Source organism: Sesamum indicum, linkage group LG5, assembly GCF_000512975.1.
Source record: "Sesamum indicum cultivar Zhongzhi No. 13 linkage group LG5, S_indicum_v1.0, whole genome shotgun sequence".
Taxonomy (NCBI): domain Eukaryota; kingdom Viridiplantae; phylum Streptophyta; class Magnoliopsida; order Lamiales; family Pedaliaceae; genus Sesamum; species Sesamum indicum.
This window is the reverse complement of record NC_026149.1, coordinates 18,791,719-18,806,934: the sequence shown is the minus strand read 5'-3', so window position 1 is coordinate 18,806,934 and position 15,216 is coordinate 18,791,719. Positions and strand designations below refer to the sequence as shown.

The 15,216-nt window shown below is 35.1% G+C and overlaps 1 pseudogene; it reads left to right on the top strand.

Moving 5' to 3' along the window:
• Nucleotides 11,671–13,222, top strand: LOC105162943 (annotated as a pseudogene).

Genomic DNA, 15,216 nt, shown 5'->3' with positions numbered 1-15,216 from the left:
ACCAAACGACCCCATGATCCACTACAAGTGAAACTCCTTTTTGTTTGATTTATGATTCTGAAGCTATAATTCCTGCAGAAATTGGTGAAGAGACTCAAAAAATAGCAAGCTATGATCCAGCGACTAACGAGGAAGAAAGAGCCTTCGATCTCACAATGGTGGAAGAAAGGAGGGATGTGGCATATGCGAAAATACTCCACCACAAAGGCTTGATCCTAAAGAACTACAACAGAAGGTTGCGACCAAGAGAATTGCAGATAGGCGATCTCGTCTTAAAAAGAGTCAAAGTTTCCATACATGTAGCAGGATGGGAAGGACCATACAAAGTGGTCAAGATAAAGAGAAGAGGAACTTATAGACTCCAACATGCCAATGGACGAGATCTCCCCCGACATTGGAATATCCAGAACCTTAGAAAATTTTTATGTATAAATATGCGCTTGAAAAAGACCCAATAAAAGCGATCTGTAAAAGATCAAGTATGTTAGCGATTTGAAAAAGATCGAGTATAGGGGATTATGAGTTCTCCTGAGAAAGGTCGAATAATGTAAAAGATCTGAAAATGATCCTTTTTTACCTGAAAAAGGTTTATTTGCGGAGAGACTCAAATTTTCATACGAATCTGAAAAAGATCCTTTTTACCTGAAAAAAGTTTATCAGAGAAAGGCTTATCTAAGAAAGATTCAAAATTGTATGATCTGAAAAAGATCACAACCAATTCATTGCAATAGTAGTGATCAAAGATCGAACATATTGTTAAAAGTTACAACCACAAAGTTCAAAAAGTCAGGGTACAAAACGATTACGAGGGACATCAATTATCCTCGATTTCATCAAGAAGAATTGTGAACTCATCTTCGCTCCCTAGAGGAACTGCTTCATCGGCAAAAGGCTGAAACTTGCCATCAAGACCAGGATCTAATCGCGACATATCAAAATCAGGCGCGAACCCATTCAAAGTAGACACTTGGTGTTTACCTATATCAAACCCTTGCATTAAGTGATTTGCAGCCTTGATCTCTAAAGCGGTCTCGAACGCGGGGGCCCTCATAAAATCATGAGCGCCTTGGATACGAGCTTCTCAAATGCGAGGGGCAAAGTCTTCTGACTTTAAGAAATCCTTGCGACGTTCTATAGCACTAGCAATCTTCCCGGCAGCATGCCCAGCAAAAAACCTGATCTCTTTCCTCGAATCCATCGCTTTGGCTACTTTAGAAGCTAGCTTCTCCTCCAGCTCTTTATTGCGAGCTTCCGAAGTTGCTCACTGATTCTCGAGATGCTGCTCCCGTGCTGAAGTCTTAGAAATCTTGCTTCGTAGTTCGTGGTTTCTGTGTTCGGAAATGATTTGATTTCTACGAAAATCCCGAACATTTCAAGGAGAGACCTCGAACGAAATTGGTAGCCTGAAAAGGGTAGTCAAATAAAGGACAAGAAGATCAAATTCGAGCAAATGCGATAAGAATCAAACCTAGATTAAGGAGTAGGCACAATGTTCTTCGAGACGAGTGAATGAAGTTCGCATAAGGGCTGCTTGATCGTGAGGAAGGCAACTCGTATCGTATAACTCCCAAGAATCCTGTCCTGATTGAGTACCGAGAACAATGTTGTTAGGTAAAATTTTCCAGTCTGGAATCAACTTCTCTCCATCCAAATGAACTGACAATTGATGAGGAATCAGTTCCATAGCTTGAAATTTCACATAAGTGGGAGAATCTTCTGAGTTAGACTTTTCTACATGATTACCACGATGCGACCTAACCCTAGATGGACCCTCACGGGGAGCAGGGGATGCAGCTCTATGGGGGAAGGTAGCAGAAGCAGAATTCAAATCATAATTAGATTTTGAGGAAGACATGGTACCTTGAATGTCGAGATCGAGGTCGAACAACGGAAATCGAGATCGAGAGTAGGGAGGCAGTGATATTTAGCAGTTCATGAAGTCGGTAAATTTTTTTTGAATGGAACCTCTATATATATAGGCAAGGGGCGGATCTGCACTGCTAGAAAGAACCACTCGTTAGATGACGCGTGGCAGTACAAGGCCCGAGGTAACCACAAATGATCGACGCTTGGCGGTCTCGAACCGAGGCAATTATCCATAGAGGAAAGGAGACGTTTCGACTTCTGCATATGTAATAAATTACACATACAAAAGTGGAGGAATAATGATAAGGGAGAATTACTAAAAGACAAAAATACCCTCCATTAAGGGCAAAATAAGTATTTTGAGTGAAGCAAGCTATTATTCTGCAGAAAGTAATGATTCTCGGGCAAGATCTACGGCCAAGATATAGGATGATCCTCAGCCGCGCGATCCGGAAGCATGATCAGCGCAGAGCCATCCGATGTAAAGATGGATCACTAGATCATGACACGATTACATACCATATATGTTGAAAGTCATCTTATAAATACAGGATCTGATTCATAAAAAGGTAACGTCATTCTATACACTTAAATATAGTCGCCTGTTATTGTTCCATCTAAAAAAGACTTAGAACTAACTTGGGCATCGGAGGATCATCGTCGAGTACGAACCCGACTAGCCTAATTATCTTCTGTGATTCTCAGATTTCATTGATCCGTTTGAAGAACTCAAGATAGTCGAGGTCGTTACTCGAGGTCCTATTTTTCCCAAACGGATCAGATGAATTATTTGTCCTTTATAAGTTCATGACTTTTAAAAATGTAATTCAATTTATTTGATCTCTCTTCTAAAGGAAAACTTCTAGATTTTTTGATGGTGCAATTGTATTTTTTTTCTTGTAATTATAATAGTCTGGCATGTTAGTTCTGTATAACCATAAAGGGTCGAAACAACTTTTCTAATACACTTCACTATACATTGCATACTGCTATCTATGTATTATATTGACATATCAATTCTAAAGTACTTTTTCCTACCCAAATAACCCAATTATTCACAAAACTTGTCAAGTACTTGTATTGAAAAAGTGTCCTTATCAACAAAGTCAAACACACTTTCCATACCCCTCTATACTCAGCTTCAAGATGGAATATTAATTTACTCCCATGATAAATTCGTAAGCTGATAAGAAATTTATTTCCACCGGCAAATATAAATAATAGCAACAGTCACAAATAAATAAATTAAAAAAAGGGGGGGATGATTAGAACATGAGGTGGTCGGGGTTTTTACAAAGGGATAGAAATGAAATTTTTACCCACGGCACAATTATACACCAGGTGAACACGATCGTTGAATGAGGTCTTTTTGCCAGAAAAATGGTCACTATCAATGAATAGTGCTTTCTCTAAAAATTTAATATATTTTGGTATTTATAGTGTTGGGAGTTATATGGTGTGGTGGGTTGAATTTGTTTAATGTGTGCCACATATGTTAAATTACTTTTTTACCCTTATAGATTAATATTTTTTACTCTTGGATGGAATATGCACTAGCCCATGTAATATGCAGTGCCTCGAGTTAGGAGGCACACTCGGGCAACACACTCGGGCAACACACTCGGGCTCGAGGCATTGTTCGAGCTGGTGCACCACCCCTGGGCTTGAGGCATGAGTTGGACGGGATGCACTAGGAGGAGTGCAGCTCTGTCGTGGGGTGGACCTCGGGCTCGAGGCAGTGCCTCGATCTGGTGTGCTGGGTGGCTAAAGGCAGCCTTGAGCTGGTGCGCTGGGAGGCGCACTGGGGCAATACACTCGGGCTCGAGGCATTGCCTCAAGCTGGTGCACCACCCCCAGGCCTCGAGCTGGTCCACTGGGAGGCGCACTCAGGCTCGAGGCATTGCCTCGAGCTGGACGTGGTGCAGCTCGAGCCCACCTTGAGCTCAGCTTGAGTCTTCAAGTGTTGGAAGGAGGCGTATATTCTTGCGTCCCATAGGTTTTGAACCTAGGCCAAAAGGGTGGAAAGTGGAGACTCCTACTAGTACACCATCAAGTATTTTCTTGATAATAATTATTCTCATTTTCTATTAGTAGAGGTTATTCAGAGTTTATTCATCTTTTGCGCCGAATTCTTTCATTTGTTTTGAGGAATTCGACGTCATCTTCAAGAGATGAGATTCCCCGTAAATAATTTTTACATTTGGTGACGGATCCCCACAAGACCTTGGAGAAGGTGAAGTGACGCATTTTTTTTTCAGGACGTTGCCTCTTGGGGTGATTTTTCACCATCCATACAGTTGAAAATTTTGATAGGTAACTCCATAGTATTCTATATTCATAAATGTAGTCACTGCACTTAATAAGTTTTTGTTTTGTTCTTTTATGACTTAGATTCGTCAGTTGTTACCTCAAGGGATGTTTTTGCTCAAGCCCCAAAGTCAGGTTTTTACCAACTTCAGAAGGGGGGCCAAAATTTTCCGCATCCAACATTTTTATTCTGCCATTGACTGATTAGCCCTTTTTATTCTGCCACCATCAATATCTCTCCCCTGGGAGTGTTCAAGGGGGTATAGTGAGTGAACCCTGCCGGAGGTACATGCTTGCGTTCCTCTTTCTTTTTTAGTTCATTTTCCTCTTCACGACCCTTCCTTTTGCCGCTAAGGGAAAGATCAAAAGCATTAGACTCCTCAATCCGGATGTATTTCTGGGAACGCACGAGTAAATCTTCCATAACGCTAGGAGACTTGCCGGCTATAGACTCCTTGAATCTTCCACGTAGCAGGTTCTGTTGGATAATACTAGCCAACAACTCATGATTAACATGGGAAACTTCATGCACTGTGTCCACAAATCTTTGGATGTAGTCTCTCAAAGTTTTGCCCTCCCTTTGGCGAATGGTGAATAGAGATGCAACCGTTTTTGGAACTTTTTTGTTCATGGAGAAGTGATGCAGGAAGCGCTGAACCAACTGCTCGAGACTAGAAATAGTTACATTGAGCAGTTGGTTGAACTAGGCTAATGCACGTTCCGAGAGCGTAGTGTTAAAGACCTTGCAGTAAGCAACGTCACTCAAATCGTACCAATCAATCTTGGCGTAAAATTTGTCTAAGTGTTCTTGTGGGTCTCCCGTTTAATCATATTCCGATAGATTCGAGACCTTGAGGCGTGCTGGGAGCGCTTAGACTAGAATGTTCGGGGAAAAAGGGCTACGTCTTGGAGGAGCTATGGCCAATGACAAGTAGGAATCCTCGACTCCCTTTGGTGGTAGGGGAGCAGAAGATTCTCGATTGCATAGATTATAACCCTGAGTCTGTGCAACTTCAGGCCTAGAGATCTTGCTGTTCATTTCCTCCCGCCTCTGCTCCTCTCCCTCAGGAACTGAGGATAATTCTCAACTTCTGCGAGGGGAAGGAGGGGGCGGGCTCGTAGGTTGTCACGCTACAAATTGGGCTATTGCTTGTACCATCGCTCGAGTATCAGGGCGAGCAAAGCTTCTTGCGTCAGTTGGATCATCGATTCTTGGGATGGAGCTTTTGGGGGGAGTGCTCTCCCGGGAGGCGCGAGTAGAGATTGTCAATGTTGTGGGGGAATTTCCCCATTGAGGGGTGCTTGCTTATGTGTCAGGGGGGTTGCCTCCTAGGGTATTGACTATTCCACCCCGTTCACTTGGGCTTCGCGGATCACGTCCAGATCGTGGACGTCACAGGCTTCAGATCTGGTTTGCATACTCAATGTCGAGGTAAACTTTCCCATAGATGGTGCCAATGATGTGGTCGGGGTTTTTACAAATGGATAAAATTGAAATTTTTACCCACGACACAATTTATACACCACGTGAACACGATTGTCGAATGAGGTCTTTTTGCCAGAAAAAATGGTCACTATCAATTAATAGTGCTTTCTCTAAAAAATTAATATATTTGGTATTTATATACATCATAACAGAATTCAAGTTTGTGTTCTGGCAAGAAACACAGTTGGATAGATTCCAATTTTACATCTCAATACTTTGAGTCTTGTCTTATTTTATACAATTCTACTTTCAATTGCTTCGTTCGAGTCTTACAATACTTCACTTCACACTAACCTAAAAAACAATGATCTTGTAGAAAACTTGGTCCAACAAATTTTATAAATATACAATCAAATTATAATAATATATTTTTTATATATCTAACAGTTCTATAATATTTTAGAAATTTGTAATTTATAATATAATTACTTGAATACTCGCAAAATTCCAGAATTCAAGATTATAATTTTGAATTTTGTGTCAAGGTGTTAAATTAGATCGCAAAATCCAAAAATTCTCTGGAAGAAATGCCTATAACAATTTAAGATACAAAACTTCCTTCACTCAGTACAAGTCCTGTATCTTTTTTGTGACAAATTCCGAGATAGCAACTACTTGCACCAATGTTTATATTCTCTTCCTTCCATCTTGTTGACAAAAGAAAAGTAAAACACAAGTAGCATCGTCCAAAAGGTAGGCAACTTACAAATTCATTAAAGAGCGCAATGTACCAGCAACTCGTGCAACAACAAAATACAACAACTTACAAAAGTTTAGAAAAAAAAACTCACTATAATCGGGCACGCCATCTGACACCAATGAAGCGGGTCGAAGGATGGGCATCAACGTCATTCTTCAAATCAACCATGGAAACTAGTTTCACCGCTCTCGGATTCAGATTTTCGATCACACATTTAGTTTAATTTTTTAATTTAGCTTCTATTTTAAGGTTAGGATTTTCAAAAGGGGGAAATTTCTTCGTTGGAAGTGTGCAGTTTTGCCCATTTTTTTGGTCTTTAGAGGTCAACAACCATTGCAACGTGATTTAACGGGATTTGACGGCCATTAAGGCCCATGTGCACGGTATATGGGCTCTGCCGTTAAGATGGTAGCAAAATGCTTATTTTTTGGTTTAATGGTACCAAAACCCTTACTTGCAAAATTTGTGTTACAAAAAAAAAAAAAAAAAACTGACATTTTCTAATAGTACCAAAACACAATTTTACCTTCCAATTCTTTTCTCATCCTTCTTATAATAGTGGTACATAATTTTTGAAAAAAAATAACTTAATCACCAACAAAAGTGCTAATGTTTAAATTTAATTTCTTTATATGATGGCATTTGTAGTAATTTTTATTATTTAAATTGAATTTTATAGAATAATTGAATAATACTAATTTTGATGAATATTTTTATTAATAAAAAAAATTCTTATTCTTGTTTGATGAATATTTTTAAATTTCTTATATACTATAAATTATTTTAGTATAATATTAACTTGTTTATTTTCTAATACCAAATAAAGAGAAAGAGTTAATCGGTAAATTATAAAAAATGGTATTTTCTTCTCAATCTATTCTCCGCGTACCAAATAAGAACAAGTGTATGAGATTCATTCCCATTTCAATTATATCAAATAACTTAAAAAAAAAAACTATTATTCTTCCCCTCTCCATCGCTTTTCACTCCCCCTCCTCCTTTTCTATCACTTGAACCAAATGAGGCCCTATTCACATTTATTACTATTATTAGACAAAAAAATGCACTTGAGAACTAAAATTAAGAAAAGAAAAAGATTATACAATGTAGTATGTGAAATCATAAAAAATAAAATTAAATGAAAAAGATCTTAACATATGAAACTAAAAATGCGATTTTCCCTGTCTTAACATATACATACATATTCCACTTGTCAAATTCCGACAATGTTGGTGAGAGTAGCTTTCAACTTATCACAACTCCGATGAAAATCGTTCATACAATGAACTTGTCCATTGTCGATATTAAATGTCAACATTGTCACGGGCCATATCGCACGATAACAAGGTGTCGTCCTACACATAAAATGAGGAATATTTGTCCAAGTTTATACACTCATGAAATTAATGATCAGTTCAGAAATGATCGAGTTTTATCACTATGAGTGCATATGAGTGCATATGAGTGCATCGATTTTCGGACAATTTTATCACTATGAGTGCATATGGACTAAAACTGCCTTTTAAAAGCTGCATAGGGGTAAAATTGTCCGAAAATCTGCCAGATGACTAAAAGTAAGCAATTTCATAAGTTACTGGACCTAAACAAAAATGGACATAATTATCAGACTAAAATTAAAATTAGGCATACTTAGCGAACTAAAATAATACTTTTCCCTTAAATTTTTAGTATTAAGTTTTTTGGATTTGTTGAGACGCAATTTTAAATTTAAAGAATTTTGAAGTTCTTCAATTTTAAATTTGAATTATATTTTATCGAATATTGATATGTTTCAATACTTCTAATATGGTGTACTCATTTGGAATTATTCCTTCAAATCTTACATGAAATCTAATCCATCAATCTATAGCATAAGATATAGGAATAATTATACTTTTCCCCCCTAAGGTTTGATTTAATTATATATAGACCCTTTGTGATTTGAAAAATTACATCTAGTATCTTGAAGTTTGCTTTCATCGAAATTTGTTAATATAAACTTTTTTTAACCGATATTTTTTTTGTGTTAATATAAACAAATTCAATGTTTGACCACAGGAACTTATTTGTTAGATGAAAGTATATTTCAAGAGTAGTAGATTTAATTTTCAAAAGTTCATGAGGTCTACGTGTGATTATACTAATTTTCAGGGGAGGAAAATGTAATAATCCCAAAATATATTATATATTGTCAATGTTCCGTCATGAATTTATAGAATTAGAAGAATAATTTGAAACAAAAGTTTAATATTAAATGTAATAAAAAAGGATTATGTAAGAGCTGTTACAAGATATTAAATATTAATTTCTCTTATCTTGAACATTATTAGTTTTTACAAATCATCATAATCCAAATATTTGTTCATTCTATCATATTTTTCTATTACAAAAAATTATTATAAAATACCACTAATTTAAAAAAAAATTATTTTATTATATCTTTTTGTAAAAAATTATCAAAAAATAAATTAATTCAAATATATTTTTATTTCTCACACAAAATTCAATAGTAAAATAAAATTAGTGCCTAACATAATTAATAAAAAAATGGCAGGTAATTAAAAATTGAGACTTGCATATAAATTAATAAGATGTCCAAAATATTGGTATTATTGTATTAATCTAATTTCTATCTATTTAATAAGTTTGAAAATTCTAAAAAATCTATTTTTTTTAATTCTAAAATTCCACAACACATAAAATACTATCTTTCTACACGTAGCATAGCGCGTATATATTAAATAAAATAAAAAATATAATAGAATTTAAAATAAAAAAAATCCAAACCGTGTTTAATTCCATGCACGCCACCTCTGAAAACTTATGATCATTTCAAAAGATAACAAAACAAACGGTCAATTCGGATTAGAAGTAGTTGTTGAGTATCAATCTCGTTTGTCTTTCGATGTTTCTTTATTTGTCTATTATTTGCAGTAGTTGTTGTAATTGACATGAGTAACTATATTATGTCTGAAGAAATTTAATATTTTAAGTATATTTAATTATCATTATAAATAAATAGTAATAGTTATTGATTGTAAATTTAATGAACATAGCTAAAATATTTGTCATGGCCAAAGTTCTTGGCATAAAAGGTTTCCATGGTGGATAATCTAAATTTTCGTATCGATTTTTGTATAATCATAGTTAATAATAATTATTTATCACGATCTTAATCCATAGTTTGGAAAAAATCCAAGCAACTCCCAAGTGCTATCGCAAATGAGCAAATTAATCCCTTATGAAAAAATAAATAGCGATTTCCTACTCTATATTTTTTAAATACAACAATTTACCTCCCTACGACAATAATTTTTAAGGGGTAAATTGCTATTCACCCCTAAGAAAATTATAGCCAAGAATAATTTTTCTTCCTAAAAATTATAATTTTTATCAAAACGCGCTTTTGATGGAATTTAATTGCAAAAGTGGTCGCTAAAAAATGTACCAAACAACACAAAAAATTGCATACGTACTCGAAATACGAAATCAAACTGTTCAATTACAGATCTGCAATTCTTGAAGGTGCCCTAAAAGTAATATTTTTTTTTTTAAGTGGAGCCATTCTTCATGTCCTGATTGGATGTTTTTTTTTTTTTTTTTTGTTTTTTGTCTTCATCATATATTGAAATAGTGCATCAAGAACAAGAGCTTTTATATGTAGAGACCACCTCGTGAGATTCTGAATGAAATTCAGGCCAGACAAGTTTGTCCATTTTGATCACTTTCTTGATCCTCTCATCACTGATTTTGTGGTTCTTACACTCCGATCTCCAACTTGTGCCATGCCAACTGATCCATGGCCCTACTGCATTTAAATACTAACTATTGTTTAGTTGTACACAATGCCTCAAGCGTTGTACCGTAGAAAAGAAAATCTGAATTTTGAGTGGTCCTTGGAAGTTGTGCTCTTATTTTGAGACAATTGTGGGAGGACGAATGGTCCTCTGCACTGTATTGATCTAATGGTTAAAATGTAAAGTTCCATGATAAATTTGATACGTGGTTTGAATCCTATAAGATGTTATGTGTATTTTGTCTTTCTGTACGTGGATTTACTGTAATTTTTTCTTTGTTTTTAGTTATAATGATGAATTGGTCGAATATTAATGTATTGCTCAGTTCATTGAAATATTCATGCAATAATGTAATTATCATTTTTTTTTTAAAAAAAAAGAATGGTTCGCAGAAATGTACTGTATTTAATGTAAATATTCATACATACTTTGCGAATTTAAAATTTTGAGGATTTTAATAGGGTAAAATGCATAGCACTTGCTGCAAAATACAAGCAATCGTAATATATTTTGGAAACAATTAAATAATAATATTAAAAGTTTTGAAAACAAATTCACAAAATAAATACGTTGGAACAAATCAGACTATCAAAAAGTTAGATATACTATTTAACAGAAATTTAAATAGAAATATTTTCTAAAGATATGTATCATAACAACTCTATGTCTCGATACTAACAGAATTACAAAATATTTTTTTTTACTTTAAAGAAATTATACATCCTATATAATCGTGTACCAAGTACTACAAAACTTCTTTCTGAGATGATTTTATTATTAATATTGCACTATACTGAAAATCCTCGAAAAATAGTCACTCCACCACAAAAGCTCAAGAACAATCTCAAATTTGAGAAGAAAACTGAGCAGAAAAATGAGAGAAATTTTTGGTCACTTTTGTTGGTGTTTTCAGATGTTGTATCTGTGTTGTGTTTAAAGTGTGGACAAGATCAGGTTGAGCAATACCTGTAATTTAAATATAATTACATTTATATTAATTACAATTAGGTTTGCAATTACAAGAAATTACAAACCATATCAGTATTGCTGAACATGTAATCAATTAGGTATTTGGGTATTGAATTACAGTAAAACCTCCATAAATTATTAATTTGGGATCATGAAATTTTATTAATTTACAGATATATTAATATATCGATAAATTAATATTTTATTAATTAAAAGAGAAACTTTTTAAATTTAACAAATTTAGTACATATGTATTGATAATAAATGAATTCATATATGTTTGATTGATTATATTCATGCATCAAACAATTTTTTGTAACTAATTAAATATATTAATGAATAATATCAATTCATTGTATACAATTAACTATTATATTCATGAACGTATGTATTAATTCATTGGAATTACTTAACTATACATGTTTACATTAATTCGTTGCACTTAAATAACTATTATAGCCAATTAAATATATTCATGCATGATGAATGAAACATATACTATATAAATCTTAATATGGAAATAAAATAATTCATAACACCCAACCATGTCTTCTCATCTAAAAGGCATCACAAAATCATCCATGAATGATCAAATGCGTAAAGGATTATGTGAGTATAAGAGAGACCATCCCACATGCATTAAAACAGATTTAGAAGCGTGGGTTGATGAAAAATATCGTTTGAAATTTAGTCAAGGTACAATATCAAACACTCTCAAGAGATTATCGGAGTACCTTTTAGTCAACTTTGAGAACGGTGTGGATATTAAGCGACACAAATCAGCGAAATATCCAGATATGGAGAAGGTTCATTATGAATGGTTTATTCAGTACCAAGATCGAGTCAATATGACCGGAGAGCTTATTTTGGAGAAAGCAAAGGATATAATGAAGCTTTTGTATCCTCAACACCCTCCTGAACATCAAATTTCTCAAGGTTGGCTTGAAAAGTTCAAGGTAAGGCATGGTATTAAATCATTCCATCATTTTGGAGAAAGTAGTTCGGTTAACATGCAGGACATGAAAATGAAACTGGAGGCTATAAGGGAGAAAATAAACCAATTTTCCATGAAGGATGTTTTTAATTTGGATGAAATAGGTCTGTTTTATAGTTTACAAGCTGATCACTCTCTTACAACCAAGCAACTTGAGGGAAGAAAGCAAGATAAAGAGAGGCTTACAGTTGTTATTTGTTACAACAAGGATGGTTTAGAAAATATTCCTTTATGGATTATTGGAAAACATGCAAAGCCACGTTGCTTCAAAAATATCAACATGAGCAGCATCAATTGTCATTATCGTCCCAACAAGAGAGCATGGATGACTAGTGTGCTTTTTGATGAATATGTTCGCTGGTTTGATCACAAAATGAATGGCAGAAGAATTTTGTTGATGGTTGACAATTGTCCATCTCATCCAAAAAATATTGAAGGGTTACAGAATGTTGAGTTGTTTTTTTGCCACCTAACATGACATCAAAGACCCAACCATGTGATGTAGGAATAATTAGAGCTTTCAAAATGCACTATCATAGGAGATTCTACAAAAATCTACTGGAAGGTCATGAGTTGCGGATACCAAATCTTGAAAAGATTAATATTTTAGATGCCATCATTTTTTTTGCAGTCTCCGCTTGGACAACCAATGTTTCTTAACTGTCATAGCAAATTGCTTTCGGCACTGCAAAATCCATTCAGATGAAGAAATCTCAAGCGACTCAAGTGAGATAAACTTTGAAAAAAGCCTACATGAGCTTGAGAATATGGTCAAGGATGTTGGTTATCGCAATGAAATGAACGTCAATAAATTGGTGGACTATCCGGGTGAAAATGAATGTTCAATGGTTCAAAGTTTAGAGGAAATTGTTGCTGATATTATTGAATATCCAACTAATAATGAAGCTGAAGATGATTCATTACTGTTGGAACCAGTCACGAGAAAGGAGGCTTTGACCGCGACAACAACTCTTCACAATTTCTTGTTGCAGCTAGAGAACTCGACACTGGAACACTTGGCTGCAACTAAAAAAGTTAGGGATAAAATCCAATTAGATTTAAATTTTAAGAAAAATCAAGTAACAATAGATTCATATTTTAGCAAATTATCATAATATTTATAATTGTAATATTTATGAATTATTAATTTAGAGCTTAATGGGACCTAATATTTATAAAGGAATTATCTGAAAAATTATTATCTTATTATCTTATCGAATTTGATAATTTTTTACAAAAGCCCAAGTGGGGACCGAAAGATTTTATTATTTTAGAGAGTTTATTAATTTATAGAGGTTTTACTGTAGTTTTAATGGCCTATTCATGTATTACTAAATTAATTTATTATTTAACTTAAATATAATTGAATAAATTATATTTATTTATAAAACATACTAATTAAGTATCAAAATATTAAAAAAAATATATCAAAATTTTTAAATTATATTATTTAGTATAAATAATATTAAGATCATATTATATGCTGATGACATATCCACAGCTAGAAAGCGAACCATCCTGGTCCTTTTGTGGGCTCCGTGCCTTAAGAAAGAGAAGCCAAATTTGTCTCAACAGGTATACGACCTCTCCTGCAAAATCGTATAACAAAGTGTCCACAAGTTCTAGTGGGATATCCCCAACTCCATTTGTTGATATACTTTGTAGAATAGTACATCTGTGGAACTACCTGAATCCACAAAGATAAGTTGCTGTATAATTAGCCACTATGGCAGAAATAATAAGTGCATCATTATGAGGTAAATGTACTCCCTGGGCGTTAGTAGGACCGATATGAATCATTGGCCCTCTTGCTGGTGCCTTGTTGTCTATCTCCATGACCGTTCTTGCAGCTAGCTGGTCCTGAGTCCCCATTCGTGGGTCCTCCTGCTATCATATGGATTATCCCTATAGCGAAAACATTCTTCGGGCTTGTTTCTCGATCTGAAGCCTCCTTCCTTTTATGTTTCCATTTGCGGGAATCCTTGTCTTGTTGCTTAATCATGCGATAGCTGTGATGATGGGAACATTCTTCTTTTTATTCACACTTTTTCTCTTTATCTACATAGTCATTAAGATAGCCGACATGGTTGAATCTTTGTATTTCTTGTCTTAGTTGGCGGCTACAATTGGTGTCATTTCCATATTCTTTATGGTACCTACAGAAATATTTAGATTTTGGAAGTTGAGGACCTCCTTGGAGCCCTTAGGCCATGGCAGGGCAGGGAGTCGATCAATTGCCATAAGCATCCTAGCTGGGCTAGTTATGAGAGGTGTGTAGCAATCATTCATAGGTCAAAGGGATTGAAACGGTCTTGTGCTTCCCCTCGAGGTCAGTGGGTAGACTGTAGCTCACTTCTTTCGTCCTGTCTCGTCCATTCTTCTTTACCAGTCAGGCATCCTCTAAATTCATATATTTTTCAGCTCGTGCTAGTACATCAAAAAAATCTATAGCCGACCTCTTAGCCAAAGATTCAAACAAAGGCCCTTCATGGAGCACTTAAGTAAATGTGCTGACCAACACCTCCTGGTGGGCTGTAAGGATTTCTAGATAGCTGTTTTAAAACGTTAGACATAGGCCCTCAAGGCTTCCTTCTCCTCCTGCTTGATTCAAAGAAGGCTAGTGGTTGATTTCCTATATATCTTGCTGCTAGTGAATTGGTGTTGGAAGAGGGAACTGAATTTTGCAAAAGATCTAATTGATCAAGCAGGAAGCTGGTTGAACCATTGTTGGACGAATTAGTGTAGTAAGAAAAATACGACATTTGATACCATTAGTATACTTATGCAGCAAGGCTGCATTTTTATCCTCATGGATATGTGGATCAGTGGTACCGGTCATAAGCAGGTAGGTGTGAAGGTGCTGGGAAGTGAGCAGGAAGTTCTTCCATCATGATATGCTCGCTGAAAGGAACGCCACATTCAGCGGGCACGATTTCTTTCTTTACCTGCTGGCGAAGTTCCACCTTTTCCTTCTTTAGTGATCGCCAAATGCTAGGGGGTCTGATGTTCAACTGCTTCCTTGCCTACAAAATCAGCAGGGGTGGTCAATCTTGCTAGACTTGTTCGTCAATACCTTGACTTCCTGGTATTCCTCCTC